We start from the raw sequence: 7,532 nt of genomic DNA, 5'->3' as shown, positions 1-7,532 counted from the left end.
GCTTTGCTACTGACATTCCTCAGGAGTAATTATCGATGTAATTGCTACTTAATTACAGTGCTCTCTCACAGATCAATTTTTCCTTCAGAGAATTATGCTGGGAAATGTGCCTTAGGAGCTTTATTTCTCTCTACACATCCAGAGAGTTTCCCTCTGCTATCCCCAAATAAATATTTCATAAGAAAGATTGACTAAGGCTGTTTGACTATGTCAGAAAAGCCAGCGCTGTCTAGGCTTCCTTAAATTTGATGACTCCAGAAATGGGAACATTCACAGAAAAACGGCTGGGCAGAATTCATAGGAAGCTGCTCCCCATGAAAGAAAAGGATAAGAAATGCTCAAAGCTCAGAGTCAATGAACAAGAAAAGAAAGACAGGCACGTTTGCTTGGGATGAGGCAGGAAAAGAGTGAGTTCTTTGCCTCCTCCCATCTCATATTCCAGATCATATTATTGCAGAATGCATCTGAATCAACACGTGACAATCTGTCATAGTAGATTTAACGAAAGGAAGTGTACTTAAAGTCAGCCTCACCACATACTTGCTCTGTAACCTTGGACAAATTTCTTAACATCCTTGCATATCACTTTCCTCATCTGTAAAATGGGAATAATATTAGTTTATGTTTACAACATAAAAGTTTGCTATAAGAATTAAAGGAAAGAATGTATAAAGCTTAGACTTACTTTTTTGCTTTATTGTTTTTTAGTAGAAATAAGCATAAATTAAATTTTTCAATTGAAATATATTTGACACATGACATTATGTAAAAATAAGGTGTACAGTATATCAGTTTAAACAATTATACATTGTAATATGATTGCCATTGTAGCAATAGTTAGCCCCTCTACCATGTCACATAATTATCATTTCTTGTTTTAATGACCTCTCAATGTTTTGACTTAGCAATATAACCATCAATTATATTACTAAACTATAATTTTGTCATTCTTTTGCTCCTTTTCAACAGTCCTTTTTCCATCAGTTCTCTCTATCACTACTATGTTTAAGAAATCAAAACTGTGTAAAAATTAAGAATTGATAAGTTTGATTTTAACTTAGCAATTTATCTGACAGAACCAAATTAGTTTTTTGATATATGAGGGAAAGATAGGTAGGGGAATTATCATTTATTAAATGACCTCAACATTCATTATATTTTTACATGTAGATGTTTACATTTCTATTCGTAGTGAATAAAGCTTAGGCTCAGGGAAGCAAAATAGCATTCTTAATGTATTGATGATTTTCTAAATTTTCAATTATAAAAGCTCTTTTAGAGATATAAAAATATCACAGACCATCTTATAGTAATAGTCACAAGATTGTATTTGTTGACTGAGAAGATAGTGATAATAATTGAATATAAACGTATAATGTATAAATCACTATCAGAACAAAATAAAAATGAAAGAAGTGGGTTGGTTATTTTTATTCAAGCTATAAATTATGATGTGAAGATTAGGTCACAACTAGGCTTCTTGCATTAACTCTACAGACCTCTAGGGTTTCTGAATCAAAAGTTTGAGGAGCCATGCTCTGTCTAATCATTTCTCACTGATTATGTAACATGTTTCACAGCAACAGTTTTAAAGCATTTTTAGGCATTTGTTTTTTCTCACTGTTGTACTTAGATTAAGTTTACTAAAATATATTTATATAAATTGGATTTAATAAATATAAACTTTAATAGATATTTTTACTACCATTAAGATAAGCACATGCTTACTCATCTAGAGCATGTATGTTCTAGAGAAATTCTTTTGTTGGGCTCTACATTAATAATAATAACATAAGGCAGTGAGCAAAAATTTCAGAACCGACAGTAGTCAGAAAGTTTTTCTTTTTACACAAAGCTCCTTTATATTCTAGTCATGGTAGTATTAAGAAGTAAGTAGCTATCACCAATATTGATTGAAGAATCATCAGCCCTCTGCTGATGAGCTCCTTTTATTTGAACTGCTTTAAAAGTTTGAGAAGAATGGGAAGTCTCATTCCCTCTGACTCTGTCTTAGAAGCCCGTCTTAATACAATATTTGAGGGGTTTTGCTCTGTAATCTGAAATGGCTGACAGTGATGAGTTTAGACACCAATTTCCCTTTTGTTGTTTGGAGCAAGTAGTTAAGAATACAATTATAGGAAAATACATAAAGACTAAAACTTCTTTTACTTTTGTTCTTTTCATTTTTATGATTTATATGAATATAATATAAAAAATTGAGTGTAATAAGACTTACTATACCACGCTTTCCTAAAAGCAGTTTACAAAATCTATATGTTCAGAGAAGGTGGTATTGTTTCATGGAAAATTACCAGGTCATCTTGACATTCTTAAAGTAGAGTAGGCTACCAAAATATTGTATAAATTACTCAGCTAAAAACTAATTGGTGCTTTTTTTTGCAAGGAATTTGCCATCAGAACACAGGTGTCATGAAAAATATCACTGAATTTAGCCAAAATGGGAAAAGAAAAGACTCATATTGTATTACTATCATTGGACATGTAGATTCAGAAAAGTCTGTTGCTTCTGGCCATCTTATCTACAAATGTGATGAAATCAAGAAAAAAAACATCAAAAAATTGAGACTAAGTTTGCTGAGATGGGAAAAGGCTCCTTCAGGTATGCTTGGGTCTTGGGAAAACTTAAAGTTAAGTGTGAATACAGTCTCACCATCAATATCACCCTGTGGAAATTTGAGACCAGCAAGTATATGACCATCATTGATGCCACAGAACACAGAAACTTTATCAAAAACGTGACCACAGGCACCTCTCAGGCTGACAGTGCTGGTCTGATTGTGCTGATGGTATTTTTGAATTTGAAGAGGTATCTCCAAGAATGGGTAGACCCATCAGCATGGGTTACATGCTAGGTTGAAAACAACTAATTGTTAATTTTAACATAATAAATTGTCCTGAGCCACTGTACAGCTAGAAGAGATATGAAGAAATCAGCCTCTACATTAAGAAAAGTGACTATAACTTTGATACAGTGGCAACATGCTAAAGTTGAGTGCTAAAATACTTTGGTTCAAGGGATGGAAACTAGCCATAAGCATGACAATGCCAGTGGAACTATACTGCTTGAAGCTCGGAATTGCATGTTCACCTTATCCCATTGGAAAGCCCCTTTGTCTATCCCTCCAAATTAATGGTATTAGTACAGTCCTTGTGGGCTGAGTGAAGACTAGTGTTCTAGACCAGGCATGGTGACCATCTTTGCCTAAGTCTACATTACAGTGGAAATAAAGTCTGTTGAAATGCACTTTGAAGCTTTGAATAAAGCTCTACCTGGGGACAATATGGGCCTTACTGTCAAGAAAATATCTTTGAAAGATGTTGGTTGTGACAGTTTGGCAGGTGACAACAAAAATGACTTACCAGTGGAAGCAACTAGTTTCACTGCTCAGGTGATTATCCTGAGCCATCCAGGCCATATCAGTTCTGGCTGTGTACCTGAGCTGAATTGTCACACTGCTCACATGGCTTGCAAGTTTGCGAAGCTGAAGAAGATTGATTACTGTTCTTGTATGAAGCTGGAAGATGGTCCAAATTCTTGAAATCTAGTGATGCTTCCATCATTGAGGTGATTCTGGACAAAATTATGTATTTAGAATTTGTCCAACTATCTTTCTGGGTAACTGTTTGTGATATGAGGGAGAGAGCAGATATGGATGTCAACATGGCAGTAGACAAGAACATTGCTGGAGCAGCAAAGTCACCAAATCTGCTCAGAACACTCAGATGGCTAAATAAATATTATCTAGAACACTGCACTTTACCTTAATCAGTTATGGAAGAATGGCTCAGAACTGTGTCTCATTTGGCTATTTAAGTTTAATAGTGAAAAAAAGACCGGTTAATGTTACAAATGTACTATAAAACCTTCAGAAGGAAAGGAATGTTTTCTGGAACATTGTGTGTGTGTTTATGGTAGTTTTAAGTCATTAGATTTTAAAATTAGTACTTTTTAAATGAAAACGTTTTAACCAAAAGTGTCATAAAATTTTGAGACCCATTAAAACAAAGTTTAATGATAAATCTGCGTCTTCTTTTGGTCAACATCAAAATTTCCCATAGAATTGCTAGGCAAAAGACTTAAAAATAGTTACCTGTAATAGATTTCTGTTGTTCCATTTGTTAAAACACGATGAATTTTAAGAGTCTGAATTATAGGTTTAAAGTATTGAAGAGTGGCCTGCTTCTAAGAGTTGTGTCCAGTGTCTATGAAAATATAAATACTGAAAGTTAAAAAATAAACTGTCAGAGTTTTTCATCTTGTAATGGTGGACTAGCCTGTTGCAGATCAATAATTCCATCATAACAAATAGAAAAGCTGAAAAAGAATTCTGTTTAATATCACTGAAGAGATACCAAGATAGTCAAGACTTCAACAATTAGGATTATGGAGTAAGAGACAACAATTTGGGGTGAGCCAATTTGTTTTACAACTACTTAACCCTTAAGGGCATTTTTAAGCACTTTATGTGGAAAAGGTAAGAGGGCAAATATAATGTGGTGGATAAGAAATTAGCAAGCTGAGTAGATTCCAGCAATCTTGTGGGACCATAAAAGCAAAAGTTACAATTCAAAGCCAGTCACGTACATTCTGATTTCCAGTTTGGAGCTTGAAAGGAACACGCTTTAAAGATACACTCCAATTACAAATAAATTAACCCTCACAAAAGAGTGAAATCCAGCTTTGAATTCTATGTAATCTGCCACTGCTCTAATAGCTTTTCTGAAAGCAAAATTATATCCTCTATAAAAAAAGATAATGTCAACAAAAGCCACAAATTATATTTGCAATTTTTTTATACAAATAATTTGGCATTCAATAAAAAATGATCAAGCATCTTACAGGAATCACTGATCAAAAACCAAGAGGGAAAACAGACAATAAAAATAGATCCATAGTGATATAGGTATTATAGTTATCAGCTATGAACATTTATCTAATTGATTAATATATTCAAGAAAATAGATGACAATATGGAAAAATTCAAAAGAAAACTGATCTGTGAGAATGTAGTTTAATAAAAAAATATAAAATTTAAAAATACATTAAATGACATAAACTATTTTAAAAGGATAAGAGTTTAATAGTAAATTTGATGCAATAGAACTGAGAATTATGAACCAAAATCAAGTCACTAGAAGATATGCAGAATAATGAATGGCCAAAAAAAAAAAGTATGAAAATATAGAAAATATCTTAAACAATCCATAGGAGAGAGTGAACCCTGTATCTTAAACAATCTATAGGAGGAGGAGCCTATTATATGTGCAACTGGAATCTTAGGAGAAAACACTGTGAAAAGCAGAGACAATAATTGATGAGATCACAGGTGAGAATTTTTTCAAAATTATATTAAGGATATTGAGAAATTGAAACTCTCATAAACATGTAAGATAACAAAAGGAGAAAAACTAAAAAGGAGCTAGAAGGCATATTTATTTTAGCTACACCAGTCTAAGCCTCTCGAAGGTTTTAAATTGATACTAGCAGTATAGTATAAGGTTTAATCCTTTTTAAGTATCTAATATTCTTTTTAAGAAAATAATACACATACATTTAAATATAGTCAAATTCAAAGGAATATATTCAAATGCATATGTATTTATATGCATATATATATTTAAGATAAATACATAGTAACCTTTATTTAGTTCTTGTCATAGTGTGATATGTTTATTCTCAAATAATGATTTCCTTGTCATCATAAATCCCAGAGTAAATAACTACCTCAATATTGCTAAATATACTTATGAGATATGGGTGCCCCAAATATGTGAACTAGAAAAGCCTCATACCTTGAGTAAGATTTGTCCTTCTTTAAGTACAAACTTCCAGTTCAAAAAAATTAGTCACAGGGATATAATGTATAGCTTAAGGAAAATAGTCAATACTACTGTAATAACGTTATATGGTAACAGACGGTTCCTAGATTTATTGTAGTGATCACATCATAAGGAATATAAATGTCGAATCACTATGTTGTACACTTGAAATTAATATAAGTATTGCATGTCAACTATACTTTAATTAAAATTTAAAAATCTGTTTCTTTCTAGAAGTGTGGGTATTTTAGGGATGCCAACCTCAAAAGCATAGAAACAGTCTCTTATCTCATATGTGACAAGAAAAATTGCAGATTTCAAAGCACGATATTTTGGCATCATAAAAAATGGAATTTAATACAATATTTTTGAATTTCAACGTTAAACTTGTTTATACTTTATGTAATTAGAACCTTCTCAAATACTCTAACAATCTTGGAACATCTTTTCCTTTAATACCAATAAAATTATTTGGTACTTAATCTCAACTTTTGTCAAAATGCTATCAAGCTCTTTAAAACTTCCAGAGATTTTCAGGAAGTTTTCACATTCTCTTAGACACTTTACGCTTTTATTACTGTCCTTGCTGAGTTTTTGGCAAGACCCTTTCATTTTTCACTCATCTCTCCTGCTGTCCTCACTGGCATAGCTTTACTCCAAACCAGTCAACCAGCCTTTTCCTCTCTTCCCAAGGCACTGCCAAGTTTAACTGAAGATTTGGTAGTAGCATTGCACACACACACAAAAATATTTAAAAATAAGTATTGGGCATCACTGTTCAGAAAAGTAGCTTGGTCTCTCTGACTATTCTCCTTACACCTGAATTACTGCTGTGCTGGTCATTTTCTTTCTCTCGAGTCTGTTCTATAATCTTCCAGAACTTTTCTAGCAGCCAGAAAATAATCCCAAACACTTATAACTCTATGATACAGAAAAATGAATCTTTTTTTGCCTTCTTATTTCTACTCATCTAGACCAGTCTTGGCCAACAAGCACTTCCAAACACATCAACCTCTGTAACACACACACACACACACACACACACACGCCAATCTAGCATACCAATTTATTTGCAGGAAAATAAATCAGAGCATCTACTTTCCAGAATCTCATCTCACACACCTTGGGAGAGATAAGTAAGAATACTAATACATTTCTTTGGTAGAGGTGATAATAGGGTGATAAATATAGGTTCACAGAACTAAGTCTTAAAGGCACTGTTAAAGTAAGTCATCAATAGGTAATGGAATTCTAGCAACAGAATTTAGAGAGACAATAATGCAAAAAAAGTCACCTTGTTGTCCAGAGATAGCCAAGTAAAGATATCTAAGCAGGCATCTCAAAATAAGAGCTGGAGTTCAAAAGAAAAATACAAACTTAATATCATCTTCTGAAAACACAGAGCTTTCTAAATACGAAATCACTCATCTCAGAAATACAGAAACAGTGCAGCACTTAAATGCCCAATCTCTACAATTTCTTAAGTGATGAGAAAACAAATAGACCGATCTTAAAAGTACAAATTTGCCAGTAGTAGAGTTCATCTGCTTAGGTTGACTCTAGGTGAAAATCATTTCTGTCATTGTCAATAATGTCAAGGCAATGAGTCTTGAAACTATAAGAATTAAAGCATTTAAGGAGCATCTAGAGGACTACTTCATTCACTTTATTTTTCATAGAAGAACTTGAAT

General features: G+C 32.9%; 1 pseudogene; it reads left to right on the top strand.

The window, feature by feature from the left end:
* The first annotated feature begins 2,458 nt into the window (after window positions 1-2,458).
* LOC102898191 lies at window positions 2,459-3,787 on the top strand (annotated as a pseudogene).
* Window positions 3,788-7,532: the final 3,745 nt, after the last annotated feature.

This window comes from Pteropus alecto, unplaced genomic scaffold (assembly GCF_000325575.1).
Source record: "Pteropus alecto unplaced genomic scaffold, ASM32557v1 scaffold185, whole genome shotgun sequence".
In the NCBI taxonomy this organism is placed as follows: Eukaryota; Metazoa; Chordata; class Mammalia; order Chiroptera; family Pteropodidae; genus Pteropus; species Pteropus alecto.
Note: the sequence above shows the minus strand (reverse complement) of the source record. Positions and strands in the feature narration are given on the sequence as shown.